At 37.5% G+C, this 12,125-nt stretch overlaps 1 protein-coding gene across 3 annotated transcripts in view; it reads right to left on the bottom strand.

Annotated features, from left to right (window-relative positions):
• The window catches only part of Cnksr2 (connector enhancer of kinase suppressor of Ras 2), a 262,747-nt gene that overhangs the window by 12,562 nt on the left and 238,060 nt on the right, over nucleotides 1-12,125 (bottom strand). The window lies entirely within an intron of this gene.

Genomic DNA, 12,125 nt, shown 5'->3' with positions numbered 1-12,125 from the left:
TATATCTGAGCATTCGCCACACAACAAGATGTTTAGAAACTGGAAGAGAATAATGTTTTTGAATGACTGGAAAAATGAAGAAGAATTCAGATAAAATATAGTCTGTATTTATTGACTTTATTTTGCATCTTCAGGAATCCGAATATGGTCAGCAGGCACATATCAGCAATATTTAAAGCATAACGTAGAATTTTATTTGCTGTGTTTTTGGTTATATCCCCAGAAGAAACAAAGTGAGAGAAGGATCAGAGAAAATATTCTATTACTATATCTCTTGGAAAATGGGAAGGGAAAATAACTGATATTAAAAAATACAGTGTATTTCAATAACCAGCAGCAGAAAGGGGGATCAGAGCTAAGTAATTTTTCTATGTTGGTCAAGTGAAATAACATATAATACATCATCATTTAAAGGATTATAATGCTGGAAACCTATCTTAGGTTCTACCACTCTTTAATAAATACTATCTGGTATGGGATTTCGGGCTGAAAATTTTGAGGTAATCTAAACTGGAGCATAAAGACATATCTCAATTTAAACTGTCATTAACTTTTCTATGTAATTAAAATATTTTATAAGTTGTTTCAGACATATTCATTATTTCCTTCTAGAAAAATATTATATGAACACTTTCATTTTTGATATATTCCCTAATGGACATTTAATCCATACTAAACTAAACTAGAACCCTGGTAATCAAGGGTTGTTGGGAGCCAATGGTCTGCCAGGCTGTTTTGCTATTTTGACCAGCGGAAAGACTGCTTTCAGCCTGGCCTTCCCTGGAGTCTTGTTAAGTTCACACCTTTTGTTTATGTGAGGATCACATGGACAGGTGGTCAGGTAAAGAAGTTTTGACTTCCCTGTGAATTCATTCATTGTACTAAGGTGCTTTTATTCTGACTTAAAAGGGTCAGTCTGGAATAAAGCAGTGGCTAGTGTCTACTAGGGCCCTCTGGGAAAGATCCCATGTGTTGTGTGTTGGTTTATTAATTTTTCTTTCAATCCTCACTCCTGACTCAAGAACCAGTTGACTCTGCAGGCTGGCTCCGGCAAAGAGTGGTTTAATTACACTTAAATATTGTTTGTATAAGATCACTGAATTTTATTACAGGATACTGGAAAATATCTCCCCAGTTTAGTCCCTTGTCAGAGTAAAAGATTGTGGGGTAGAATCACTATTTCAAAATGGTAAGATCTCAGTAACAATCTGTTAATATTATCATGAAAGAAGGTAACTCCCCGAAGAAAGGTATCTCTTCAAATGTTTGTGGGAAAATACCACTGAATAGAGCCCTTAAGGATGGAGGTATTTGTTAAATACACATTTCTATGCATTACTTCTTACCTACTGGATCAGAATTCCTGAGTACGGAATGCTAGAATTTGAATTTTATACAAGTTAATGACTCTTCTCCCCACTGCAGTTTGAGATTTGCTTTAGGAAATTTGCATCGGTAAGGGCTACTCAAAGGGTAGAGTTCCTTAAAGTGACATCAGTGGCTATCCTGCATATGCAAGTAGTTTCTAAATCATTAGCCTTGAGATTGGAGATGTCATATAGAATTTTACGTCAGCTCTTCCATCAGTGGAACACTGTATCACTCAGCTAAAACAAGATCAGTTTTTTTTTTTTTTTTTTTTTTTTTTTTTTTTGCTGAAAAATGTGTTGGAAATATCTTGGTCACTTAAAATTATGAAAAACTAAAGAAGTCTTGATAAACTTCTTGAATAAATGCTATTTTTACTTTTAAAAATTTATTTATATTTTTATAAATTACAGTTTATTCACTTTGTATCCCTGCTGTAGCACCCTTCCTCATCCCCTCCCAATCCTACCCTCCCTCCCTTATCTCTTCCTATGTCCCTCCTCATGTCCACTGATAGGTGAGGTCTTTTCCTTCCATCTGATCCTAGTCTATCAGGTCTCATCAGGACTGGCTGCATTGTTTTTTTCTCTTTGGCCTGGTAAGGCTGCTCCCCCATCAGACTGAGGTGATCAAAGAGCCAGCCACTAAGTTCATGTCAGAAACAGTCCCTGTTCCCTTTACTAGGTAACTCACTGAGGCTGAGCTTCTATGGGCTACATCTGTGCAGGGCTTCTAGGTTATCTCCATGAGTGGTCCTTCTTTGGAGTATCAGTCTCAGAAAAGACCCCTGTGCCCAGAATTTTTTGATCTGTTGCTCTCTTTGTGGAGTCTCTGTCTCCTCCAGGTCTTCTTCTCTTCCCCTTCTTTTGTAAGATTCCCGGCACTCTGCCCAAAGTTTGGCTGAGTCTCAGCATCTCCTTCAATACTTTGCTGGGTAAAGTCTTTCAATGGCCCTCTGTGGTGGGCTCCTGTCCTGTTCCCTGTTTTCTTCCTCTTCTGATGTCCATCCCCTTTGCCTTTCTGCATAAGGATTGATCATCTGGGCCCAGGGTCTTTTCTGAGACTGATATTCCAACCAAAGACCATGCATGGAGATAACCTAGAACCCTGCACAGATATAGCCCAGGCTATAGCCCCAGATATAACCCCCTTCCTCATCCCCTTCCAATCCCACCCTTTCTACCACTTCTCCCCTATGCCCATCCCATAGTCCACTGATAGGGGAGGTCCTCCTCCCTTTCCATCTGACCCTATCTTTCAGGTCTCATCAGAACTGGCTGCACTGTCTTCTTCTGTGCCTGACAAGGCTGTTCCCTCATAAAGGGGAGGTGATCAGAGAGCCAGCCATTGAGTTCATGTCAGAGACAGTTCCTGTTCCCTTTACTAGGACATCCACTTGGACACTGAGCTGCCATGGGCTACATCTGTGCAGGAGTTCTAGGTCCTTTCTATACATGGACCTTGGTTGGAGTATCAGTCTCTGCAGAGCCCCTGCGTACCCAGGGTTTTTTTTTTTTTTTTTGGCTCTGTTGGTCTCCCTGTGGAACTCTTGTCTCCTCCAGGTCTTTCTATCTCCCTCTTCTGCACTCTGCCCAAAGTAGGGCTATGAATCTCAGCATCTGCTTTGATCTCTTACTGGGTAGAGTCTTTCAAAGGCCCTCTGTGGAAGTCTCCTGTAAGGTTCTGTGTCTTCTCCTACTTCTAATGTCTATCCTGTTTGCCCTTCTGAATGAGGATTAAGCATCTTCCCTAGCGTCCTCCTTTAAAGTTAAAAAAATAAAAAATAAAAAAATAAAAAGCAGGTGGCACAATTAGACTAAAAAGAAAAAAATACCATCTGTAATTTTTATAGCATATAAATTCATTTTGACCAAAACAGGAATGATTAAAGATAAATGAGAAAAATGGAAAAAAAAGTTGCTTCATTATTTTTATTTAATAAAATGGAAGTTAGGAGTTGAGAAAAATCTTTATGTTTGTGACCCAAGAACAGAATTTTCATAATAAAATGCTCCATTTCAAAATAAAATGAGAAATAGTAGAAATTAATATAATTTATAGCTACATTATAGACCTTAGTGGGTTTGAGTAAAATATTTTGTGAACCTAGATGCATGGCATAACCTAGAACCCCTGCACAGATGTAGCCCATGGCAGCTCAGTATCCAAGTGCATTCCCTAGTAATAGGAGAAGGGACTGTCTCTGACATGAACTTAGGAGCTGGCTCTTCGATCATCTCCCCCTGATGGGGGTGCAGCCTTACCAGGCCACAGAGGAAGACAATACAGCCAGTCTTGATGAGACCTGATAGGCTAGGGTCAGATGGAAGGGGCAGAAGACCTCCCCTATCAGTGGACTAGGTGAGGGGCATAAGAGAAGAAGAGGGAGGAAGGGTGAGATTGGGAGGGGGCGAGGGAGGTAGCTAAAGCTAGGATACAAAGTGAATAAATAAATAAAATATTTTGTTAACTTAGATAGAGGCAAAATATTCTCAGATATTCAAAATGTTCTTCTTCTAAGTTTCAAAACCACAATTTCATCCTATTTGTGTAATTCATAGGAGATGGAACATTTCGTTATGGAAGTGGGACTTAATCTTGATGTACATAGAGCTGTGACCTCAGAGTATAGCATTTACTTAGTGCGGATACTCCTCCCATGCTGACTGTGTGCTTTAAAAATCAAAATGACTATTTGAAGGAACTGAACACCTAAAATAGTTATCTCCCTTTCAGTGTTGGAGATTGAAAGATTTTATGTAGTCTAAGCATTCACTCTACCCCTGTTAGACTCCAGCCTAAAATGCCCTTAATAAATGAAGCTTTGATATTAGCAATAAGTGAAAAGGTCTTGGAAGTTTAAGAGTCACATAAGTACTAAGTACATAAATTCAATTACTATCATTCTATTTTCAAAGATGTGATTACTGATATTTTAGAGAAAACATACTAATTTTTGATCACATTTCACTGTTTGCTATTCAGATTTTAAAATGGAAAGTGAGAAAAAATTTAAAATTCATTTATTTATTCACTTTACATCTCTATTCAAGGCCCCTCCCTCCTCTCTTTCTGGTCCCGGTCCCACACTCCCACTCTTTTCTCCTTTTCCCCCCTTCCAAGAAGAACTTTTTTACGCACATATGTTGTGCAGTAAGGATTACATAAGCATGTGTATGTGCACATGATGAACATCAAAGAAGCTTCATCCAGCAACTTATAGGAGCAGGTACAAACATCCACAGCTAAACATTAGGTGGAGGTCAGGAACCCCATGGAAGAAGAAAGGAAGGATTGTAGGAGCCAAAGAGGTCAAGGACACCACAAGCACACAGACCACAGAATCGACTAACCAGGGATTACTACATCTACGCCAGTGTTGCCATAGTAGCATAAGCTACAGGGCGGGGGATACGCTTTCTTTAGAAATTCGCCCCCTGGATGGTCCCTGGCAGACTCATCCCACTTGGAAAAGAGACGCGTTCTGAGATTTCTACACTTTTTCAGTTGTGGTTCTGGGGCTGGATTAATGAGTTTTTTGATCTTTCTCTGTGACTCCTGAAACAGCACAACTAATTTTATAAAGCAATTTATTATTAGTAGATTGTTAATGGCTTTAATAAAAATAGAATGTAAAAGGAATAAGTTTAAGAAAAGTAATGAATTAGATTTAGTATTAATAGGCATTAAGAATAGTGAAAAAATAATAGGCTCCTTCTTAAGAAAAAAATAACAGGAGAAGTACAGCTGGCACGAGTTTACCCCTCCCTTCAGCGTCTTGTTTCTAGGGAAGATCATAAATCTTTAGCAGGGCATAAGGGAGGATGGTTGACAAAGGTGTGTTTAGACTTTGGCAGGTGTTCGACTTGGCTCGGAGGACTATTACAGCTCCTGACTTTCCTCTTCACTAGTCAGTGATAATGAAACCATAGTTTGAGGTTTTTGTTTCTTGTTTGCGTTGATCAGAAATTTTCTAGGCAAAGATTTCTTGTGGGCACTGCCCTATGTTAAAACAGAAACTTTGCATCCTTGGTAAAAGTCTGAATGTTCTGGAAAGCATGCCAATTTTAAGGTGCTTCCTTGTGAGATCACTATAAAAATACTAGCTTGACTTCAGTAAAATTGCAGCAGATTCCAAAGCCATCAAGGTGTCTCTGTCTGTCAATTCATCGCCGAAACCGTGTCTTCCTGTCCAAAGCCTTGTTCTCCCACGGATGACGGGAGCCCGACTGAGCCGGTCCGTGGCAAGGGATCATAAGGGCTCATAGATACTAAAGCGATAATTAGGGAGCCAGTTTAGGTTTGACCTGAATATATGTTATTGTACCATAGCTTGGTGTTTCTGTGGGACTCTTTAACAGAGGTAGCAGGGCTTGTTTCTGAAGTTTTGTCTAGATTTTGGACCGTCTTTAGTCCTACTGGATTGTTTTGTCTAGCCTTAATACCAGGGAGGTGCCTAGTCTTATTGTAACTTGTTATGCCATCTTAGTTGATATCCCTGGGAACTCTCTTCTTTTCTGAAGCGAAACAGAGGAAGAGTAGATCTGGGTAAGAGAATGGCAGGAGAGGAGGGAGAGGAAACTGCAGTTGGAATGTAATATATGAGAGAAAAATAAATAAATAACCATTAAAATGAAATATGATTCTTCCATTCTTTCTTCCATTCTAATTCATTACTAGTTTCAGATATTTGGCCAGGCTCACATATTTCAACTGATAATATTATTAATAAAATAGTATATTAAACTCTACCAAGACAGCCATTTTTCTGGTTTTCTTTCAGAAATATTCATTGGCGTCAGTCTACTCACATTTGTTGTGGATATAAATGTGTTTTTGTTTTGGTTCCAGGTGTGGGATGTGGGACTGATTCAGATGGTCCACAGCAGCAGACTATTTTCTCATGAGAGCTCTGAGAGGAGCTCTTTGCCAGCTGCAGATAGTTTAAATCTGAGGGTTCTGGAGAGAGAATAAATGCCAGAGCCCAGAGAGTGTGGAGCTTGGAGAATGAACAATGTTGCTCTTGCTTCCCACTTGCTGTTCCTGGTTGCTGCTATGATACAAGAAGTTGGAGATCTCCTGAAATGATCATTGGACTGGCTCCAAGGAACCGGATAACCATAACCAGCAGAAAGCAGCTAAGAGAGCTGTGCCCCCTCTCCCACTAACTCTTTCTTTCTCCTACCTAGTGTTGGGGTGTTGGAAGGGATTGGGGTGGAGAAGGGAGAAAAAGATATAAGAAATGCAAATAAAAGAGTTATAAATAAGTATGCCAATGCACATTAGGTTGTTTTGTGATGTATTTTATAATTAGTGAATACTTATTTTAAAATGAAATCTTTAAAGTCCTTAGTTTCTGCTACAATGGCTAAAGCAGCTAAGTGGCTAGATTCTGAGAGATGGACCCAACCACAGGAAAAACAAAACTTTTCCAATACTTTCTAGAGAAGAAGCTGTTTCTTTTTAAAGTGTGAGAATTTAAACGGTACCATGACTTTATATATTTATATTAAAAGGAAATAATTAGATCATACGATGATAAATGTGAAGTACTTTAGTGATAGGACCTGACAATATTGTGAAGAAATGAGTTATCCAACACTTTATCTGTTACTGTGTATGGCTTTGCCAAAATGAAAAAAAATGTAATTAACAATATTTACAATATTTAAGTTTGTTTGCTTCTTTGCTTTTTTTTTTTTCGAGACAGGGTTTCTCTTGACTATAGCCTTGACTGTCCTGGACTCAGTCTGTCCTGGAACTCACAGAGATCTGCCTGCCTCTCCTTCCTGAGTGCTGGGGTTAAAGCCATCACCACCTGACTTACATTTGTTTCTAAATAATTTCATTCAATAGCTCCTCTTTTCCTCCTTCAATTCAACCATGACACTTAAAAACAAAACAAAACAAATAAACAAACCTTGTAAGTATTTTGAAAGGCAGTTTTTCCTGGCCTGAACTTCAATCCATTTAAGTGATCATGTGGTACAAATGTCTTTAAGGCCCTAGTTACATTTTCATCTCAGAAGCTACTGAATATGACCATCTCATTGACTTGAATTTTACAAATTGAAAATTCCAGGAGTATAACAGCTTAGATAACTGGGGAGCTAGGGTGCTGAAGATAAATTTTGTATGTTTTCTTTTTATTTGCTGAGCAACTAACTAGAACTGTGCCCAGTAAATGTTGAAACTGTGGTGTAGTCAGTGGTACAAATTCCTAATTCAGAATATAATCTAAAAGTAAGTGAATATTTATGTGTTTAGTTATATCTGTAGGCTCTCCCTGATCACCGTTGTCGTACAAGGGGTTGAATCCAGGGCCTCATGAATAGCAAATATTTGGTCCATCTCTGAGCTACTGCCTCGGCCCTGCTCTACAATATGCTTATTCTCATATAGAATTTTTAAACTATCCCAAAAGTTCTGTCACTACCATATGGTAAAAAGCACTATTATTTTTAAAGAATGACATTCAGTATCAGCTCCATTATCATGTCATCCATATGAGGGGCAGGAGGCACTGAAGCTGAAAAAGTGAGTGAAATCCAAATTCTTTTCAACAAAAATATAACAGGTGGCTTTGTGGAGGGGTAGTAGTGAAAATATTGTAGTTGAGTTAAAAAAATGGGTGTTAGTCTTACTCATAAAATCTAAATATTACTTCCTCTCAGACTATATATTGCCTTGATTGTAGAACTTCGAAATGGATTTTGCTTACTGTTTTCGAAAATATAATATTAAAAACATAACAATATTGACTTTCCACTTTCAATAACTTCTAAATGTTAATGCTTTATTAATAAATCCTTGGCATGGCAGTCTGATATTTGGGATCATTTACTCATTAACAACTCTGGCAGGGAGAGAAGCTATTTTGGGAGCACCGCCAATTGAGTTTCAGGACCATAAAGAAAATCTTCTCCAGCAAACCAAGTGACAAGAAAAAGAAGAAAATTCAAGAATACAGTCACTCATCATTAATATTTCTCTTTACTTCAAATTATATAGCTAATGTAACATTTTCCTACAATCGCTTTACTTCTAATATACAATTATTTTATATCATAGACTATAATCATAAGCTCCTTTGTTCAAATATTTTCAAAATTCAACACTGAAATTCTATTTTAATAAAATGTATTATGCCCTTTCCAAGAAAAATATTTTGTAAAAATCACTGCAAAATTGTATTTATAAGAAATTTACCACAGGTGAAACCAATTAGCACAGCTTTTCATCTTAAGAACTCAGTGGAAAAGGAAGTGCTTGGTCTTGATGGACCTGATATGCAGGGCCTAGTTGGTAGTGGAGGGTGCTTCCCTTTTCTGAAGAGAAGGGGAGGGAGAAATAGGGGCAAGATCTAGGAAGGGTGGGACCTGGAAGAGAGGAGGGAAGGAGCTGTGTTCGGTATATAAAGTAAATTAAAACAAAAAAAAAAACACATGGGTTAATGAGTATTCATATTCAATCTTATCTGTCTTAGAAATTAATGGTTATTAGGTTTTGAACCAGCAAACTCATTCTGTAGTTGGGATAGAAAAGTAGAGAATCTAGAAACCTATTGGTGTATACCATTTAAAATATTTTATTACAGTGCTACCTCAAGATCCATCTATATCACTCCTACACATATCTACAAAATATGCTGAGGTATACAACAAGGACATTTGCTCAACCATGTTCATAGCAGCTTTATTCATAATAGCCAGAATCTGGAAACAACGCAGATGTGCCTCAATAAAGGAATTGATGCAGAAATTGTGGTACATTTACACAATGGAATATTACTCAGCTATTAAAAACAAGGAAATAATAAAATTTGCAGGCAAATGGTAGGATCTAGAAAAGATCACCCTGAGTGAGGTATTCCAGAAGCAGAAAGACACACATGGTATATACTCACTTATAAGTGGATATTAGACATATAATATAGGATAATCATACTAAAATCTGTCCACCTAAAGAAGCTAAGCAAGAAGGAGGACCCTGGGTAAGATGATCAATCCTCATTTAGAAGGGCAAATGGGATAGACATCGGAAGAGGGAGAAAACAGGCAACAGGACAGACGCCTACCACAGAGGGCCTCTGAAAGACTCTACCCTGCCGGGTATCAAAGCAGATGCTGAGACTCATAGCCAAACTTTGGGCAGAGTGCAAGAAATCTTATGAAAGAAAGGGTAGATGAAAGACCTGGAGGGGACAGGAGCTCCCCAGGGAGACCAACAGAGCCAAAAATCTTGGGCCCAGGGGGCCCTGCAGAGAATGATACTCTAACCAAAGACCAGGCATGGAGAGGACCTTGAACCCCTGCACAGATGTAGCCCATTTGCAACTCAGTGTTCAAGTGGGTGCCCTAGTAAGAAGAACAGAGTCTATGTCTGGCATGAACTCAGTGGCTGGCTCTTTGATCACCTCCCCCTAAGGGGGGACTAGCTTTTCCAGGACACAGAAGAAGACAATGCAGCCAGTTCTGATGAGACCTGATAGCTAGGTTAGTGTCAGATGGAAGGGGAGGAGGACTGCCCTTATCAGTGGACTGGGGGAGGGGCATGGAAGAAGAGGGAGGAAGGATGGGGTTGGGAGGTGACAAAGGATGGGGCTACAGCTGGTATACAAAGTGAATAAATTGTAATTAATAAAAAATATATTAATTTAAAAAACAAAAATTATATTACATATGAGTTTTATTTATCCTTCTGGACAATATTGTATAGTACTGCTTTTATAAACAAAATTAAAGAAGAGTTACAGAGTTGCTGACTCTCAGTGTTCTTAGGGAAAAATATGAATGACTTCATAGTTACTGTGAAAAGTTGCAATATTGCATTTAACATTTATTATCACATGTTGAATTTTATATTCACCAGTATATTACAGAAATGTAGACTCATACATGTACTTCAAAAGGGTAATGATTCTTTTTATAAAATTCAAATGTTTGAAATGTCAGAAGGGTCTCTGTAACTTAAAATGGAATTTGTATTGAAATTGGGAGGGGAGGAAGGAGGGGTTTATGGGGGATACAAAGTGAATAAAGTGTAATTAATAAAAATTAAAATAAAAAATATTTTAAAAGTCTAATCTTAATATCTATCTGTAAATTAATCAATTTTATAATGGTTGATGGGGCTACTTTACTTGTATATATTAAAAAAAAGAACTCTGAATTTCACTGCAGCCAGCCCAATCAGGATTTAAACATTTGTAGGCATCACATGTTATTAATAAGGGACTATGCTGCCTTCTCTAGCATGAAAAGATACAATTATTAAGGAAAAGCGGCTGTCTCAAGTCCCTTTTTATTAAATAGGGGCATGCAAAAAGGGGGTCAATTTAGGATTCCCAAGTTTCATGTAAAACTCCATTATCATTTGCTTTGATTGCTACCATTGTTTGTGGAGAAAGGGGCGAGCAAAACAATAATAGCTATGGAGTTTCCCTGTCATGAAAGAACTCCACGAAAGTGGCCTTATTTATTTTATGTGTTTGTGTTTTATGTTGTGTGTGTGCTTATGTTATTAGCATCATTATTGTATATAAAAATGCAGGAAAACACTTAGGACTATATTTTAAGCATTCTTTGATATATATATATATATATATATATATTATATCACAAATTTCTATATGTACACATACACATATTTGAACACATTATAAAATGTAGTAAAACCTAGTAGTTTGTATGTGGTTCAAGTGCTACTTCATCAGACTTAAAACAGATAGTGTTATAACTAGATTTATCATGAAATATTACATTGACCCCTTCTTAAGTCCATGAATACTAATAACCAAGGTTCTAGAATAACTTATCTCCTGATTTGATTATTAAGTGCAGAAACATCTAAAAGACATCAATCTTGGATTTCAAAGAAAATTCAAAAAATCTCAAACTAAATTAAAGATAGTTTCAAACCACCATCAAGTAGTGTATCAATCACATATGCTTATTACTGTTTAGGAAGGCTGTCATATATTTTAGAGTAAGACATTATTCCTCAGCAATTGACAAAGCAGAGAATAAACCATAAATAGACACAATACTAGAACCTTGTCAAGGAAAATGTCAGATGACATTTTCTTCTTTCTTATCGTAAATCTTTAGTATGACACTGGAGAGCCCATTTTTTCCCCCTTTGGGAAAAGTCATTAGATACCTCAAAAGTTTAAGTAGTGACTTTTCTTATATAAAATAATCTATTTTAATTATACAAGGCCTTGAGAACTAAGACTTTAGTTTTAGCCATACTAACAATGATTATAGATCTTAGTGTGTGGACAGATTGGTCACCATGGTGATGAAAAATTCAGCCTGGGAAGTAGATAATACATTACATTGCTCTCCATAGAAACAGTAGGCCTGAAATCAAATACAGTTTCTATATTTACCATGGAAAAATCTTGAAGTTCCACTGAACTAATACTTTTTCTCAGGAGTTGCTAAGCAACTTACCAAAAAGGTGAGTTATAGATACTCACCATCCTATTGTCACTCTGATGTCAGGTCTAATGTGGTGTGGTGGCAAATATCTGCAATCTCAGCCTTAGAAGGTCAAGGCAGAAGGATCTTTGCACATTTGAGGACCAGGATATGGTATACAACGAGACCCTGTCCTTCCTTCCTTCCTTCCTTCCTTCCTTCCTTCCTTCCTTCCTTCCTTCCTTCCTTCCTTCCTTCCTTCCTTCCTTCCTTCCTTCCTTTTCTTTCTATCTATCTATCTATCTATCTATCTATCTATCTATCTATCTATCT

The sequence above is a fragment of the Psammomys obesus genome, unplaced genomic scaffold (assembly GCF_907164565.1).
Source record: "Psammomys obesus unplaced genomic scaffold, mPsaObe1.curated_primary_1811, whole genome shotgun sequence".
Taxonomy (NCBI): domain Eukaryota; kingdom Metazoa; phylum Chordata; class Mammalia; order Rodentia; family Muridae; genus Psammomys; species Psammomys obesus.
The sequence above is the reverse complement of the archived record's forward strand: the minus strand, read 5'-3'. Positions and strand labels throughout refer to the sequence as shown.